Source organism: Populus euphratica, unplaced genomic scaffold (assembly GCF_000495115.2).
Source record: "Populus euphratica unplaced genomic scaffold, PopEup_1.0 scaffold35.1, whole genome shotgun sequence".
Lineage (NCBI taxonomy): Eukaryota > Viridiplantae > Streptophyta > Magnoliopsida > Malpighiales > Salicaceae > Populus > Populus euphratica.
The window spans coordinates 1,700,662-1,704,999 of NW_011499860.1; positions in this window are offsets into that span (position 1 = coordinate 1,700,662).

Here is a 4,338-nt window from a genome sequence, read left to right on the forward strand (position 1 = left end):
GAATGCCTATAAATAGAGGCATATGTGAGAGAGCAAAATATGAAAAGGAAAAGAGCCAAAGATATGAGAAATGTAGATATCAAATAATTATTTTAATTTAAAAATTTAAGTTGTTATATAAGGTTTTAAAATATAATTTATATTATTTTTAATAATATAAATAATATATTTAAAAAAATATATATAAACATCTAACTCACTAAAATATGATTTGATGTTTTACTATGGATGCATAACATGTTTTAGAGCCTGGTATTTTAAAATAAGTTTTACTAGGGTATAACATGTATATATCACCAGTCGGAATTCCCAACAGAAAAGACTAGTCAAAATGAAAAAGAAATCTATCTACAAAACATATACTCAAAAGGAAAGAAAAAGCAGAAGTAAGAAGAAGAAGAAGGCTATCAAACTGGAAACTGAGGATGCATGGTGCTATGCTTGGTTCAAGATAATTATGGTGTGGGAAAACAACTCAACTCAGATTCGAGGCAGACACAACAATTCTCCAAAACCAGTAGAGAGGAGGCACATCAGATGGCAGACCAACTTGCGAAACGAACGGCTTGCTTGCAAACAGCAATGTTTAAGAGGTCATGGGCATCCCCAAAAACAAGCAATCAGAGATGCTACCCGAAATTTCATATAGGGATTTTGGCATTGATACTTCTCATGATGTCTTCATGATGGTTTATATATCGATAAGGTGATCTATGAAGAAGAAAATACATTAATAATAATAATAATAATAATGATAATAATATTCCGTTTTTTTGTTTTTTTTTGGTTATGATCTACCTTAAGGGAATTAAGGGAATAAGGAGGAACTGTAATTTTTGGATAATCCAAAGAATCCAAGAGCAATGGTTGTTGCAATTTGAAGGGCCTTCTGTTTTCTTATTGTCATAACGCATTTTCCAAACAAGAACAAAGGTTACTAATAAATCAACAACAAGACGTAATTTATAGTTTTAAAAGAAAAACATAAATCAACAAAGGAACTAAATGGAGTTCTTCATCTCCTTATCCATACTGTCATGCAATATATTTTTTCCGAGATGCCTTGGAGAGAACAAGTAAATGATCAGCAGCAACTTGTTAATTTAGTCTTTAAGCTGATCCAGCAACACACAGCCACTGACCCACAAAGAGAGCATCACAGTTGAGGTTAGGGTTGATAGAATCAAATAACTCAGTGGTCAAGTTGAATGATTGTGTAATGTCGAAGCAAGTCTGTCCACTGCCTACTCCAAACACTTCATCACATTCTGGGGTTTTGGCCTTGAAAGAACCTGCCACTGCTTATTGATTTTTAACATTGAAAAGATTAATGCCAACACTTCATGAAAGTTGATTAAATGACTTCACACAAAAGCATATAACATGAGAAAATATTATGGAACCTCACTTTTGTCAATCCACTGGTATTATAAAGAATATTAATATGAAATACTTACACCCAAGAAATCGGCTTTCAGCCATGGAGAAAATGAGGAGAAGAGAGAGCATCAAAATTGAGCTGAGAAACAAGGCTGACTTGTGGTTTGCCATTTCAATGTTTTTCTTTCTTTTCCTTTTCTCCCCCTCTCCAATGGTGGATTGTATTTGCAGTGAGATATGACTTCCCATATGCCTCATATTTATTGTACAATGTGCATTGATGAAGCCAAGAACAAACCAAAAATCATTGTTATGTTAGTTTCGTCCAAGGGGCCGGCTGTAATCTATAAAATAAGCATGTGTCCTCTTACTCTTTGTTCTTTGGATATCTCGCACCAAATATGACCGATGTAGTAACGATCACATAGATATAATGGATTTTTTAAAAATAATAATAATAATGTTCCCAAGCTTATATAATAATAATAATCAAATGTATTAATTAAAAAAATCATTTAGGAGATCACCCTAAAAAATCTTGTATTCCTCCTGATAGTTGTTGGAACCGGTTTTTCAGTGTTGCTCATGATTACTAGTTGTTAGGTTAATTTATGGGTTATAAGTTAATTTAAATTAATTTTTTTTTGTATTTTTAAAAGTATTATAGTGTTGCTCAAGTTGGGTTAGGTCAATTTGATCAAATCAATATATTTTGGAATTTAAATTAAAATCTAACCTATATCAATTTAAATTTTAAATAATATATTTTTAAGATCAACTAAACAAATTAAAAACGAATTCAATAACTATATTTCCCTTCATCATAAAAATGTTTATATTCCTCACCATAATAATGATGATTACATCAATAGAACATTAGTTTTCGATTATAAGTATGTCAAGTGCTACTTCTTACTTAGTAAAGTATATGTAATAGCGATTAAAAATCCTTAACTTGAGTTTAAATACATAGACAATATTAAAGAATTAATATAAATTTATTTTTAATTTCTCATTTAGTAGTTTAAATATTTAGCTTAAATTAATTTTTTTTAGTATAATTATAAAAAATGAAGATGGATTGACACATATACTAAAAAAGCCTAGAAATGAAAAATGAAATATTAAGTCTTATTTTACTATGATTTTCAAAAAATAAAAATAAATCGAGGGTTTCTTTATTTCTCTTATTTTTTAACCAACCGGTACTGAATTTCATAATTTATTTTGATTTATTTTCTATAAATTTATTTTAGTTTCATGACTCAAATCTCGAGTCTTGTTAGTTAACTATATTGATTCGAATTATTATTATAACTTTTTTTCTCAACCTTATCCTTTATAATTGATCTAATTATTAGACTTTATAATTATTTTTTAATTTTTTTATGAAATTATCATAATTCCATGATCTATATCATAGATTTCATGAGTTAGCTAGATTGATTTGGGATTTTTTTTATTTTTTTTTAATAGGACATTTTTTTTTTCAAATTGGATTTATTAAAAAATTAACTTTATAATTTTTTTAATTTACTTTATATAAAATTATCAAAGTCTTCTGACCTAGTTTTTGCAGGTTAATTTTGGTTTACTTAAGCCATTTTTTATTTGATTTGTTTTTAAATTTAATTATTTTACATTGGATTAATTGGTGATTGAGTTTAATAATTATTTTTTTTATTTTTTCTATTAAGTTATCACAATCTTATTTACCTCTTACTCCAGTTTTTTTAGATGATTTTTTTTCAATTCAATCCTTCAATAATATAGTTGATTAAAAATTAAGTTTCATAATTTATTTTAGTTTGTATTTTGTGAAGTTATTTTAATTTCATAACTAGGATCATGGTTTGGTCAATTGACTCAAGCTGACTCTGATAATTTTTTATTTTTTTAATTAATTTTTTTATTTCATCATTTAATATAGAGTTGATTGGGAGTTGAATTTTTTTTTAAATTTACTTTTTAAATATTTATCTAAGTCTTATAATTCATGTGTGATAGGTAAACTTGAGTTAATTCACCTCTTTTTTTAGTATAATTTTGTTTTTAATTTTATTATTTAATATTAAATTAATTAAAAATATAATTTAATAAAAAAATATTCATTTTTTATAGAGTTATTAACATCTCACCAAGTTGAATATTAAATAATTCTCACATTTATTTGTTCTGTGGGCAATTTGATTGCTGATCCTAGGAAGAAAGGCTTCCGCAAGAAATCTAGCAAAATCATATTTTGCTGAAATCTGAACATGTTGGGACAACATTCATAATTAATTTTGGCAAATCGCCACGGACTTTTTCCTGATTTATTTTCTGTATCTGATGAAAACAAGAAAGCAGAGTAAGTAGTCAGAACTGATCCCAATTTCCTTACAGAGATCCACTCAGAAAAGCATATTAAAAAGCAGATCTCTTAAGAACTTTGAACAATTGAAAAGATGGAGAAGGACTTCTCATAAGGTTAGTCACTTTTCTTGTCTGTCCCATTGTAGTTTGTTGTGCAAGATTCACAAAAGTCATTGAGCAATTACGTTGCACATCAAATTAATTAACATAGTTTCATTTCATTTTCTCTTTTCCTTTTTTCACTCTGCTTTAAATCAGATAGGTACAAAATGTAGTTGTCTTTGGATATCAGACATGCGAAAAAAGAAGTATAGATAACTAAAAGCTTTCTGGAATCAGATTTATCTTATTGCTGTTACTCATCTCCTGCATGTTGAGAAAATGACAATATGCATGCAAAGAGCACGGTGATGGGTGAAGGACTTAAGAACAGTTTCCAAGCTGAACAGCATGCTTCACAATTCTATATCGTTTGATAAATGGGTGTTTTCCTTCCTCTCTAGTGGATACTCAGTTTATACTTTTCTGTTTTGTGGGTTGCGGACTCTCATGTCTAGCACTTCTATTTATACTACAATGTTCCATTGTTAATGATGAAACCAC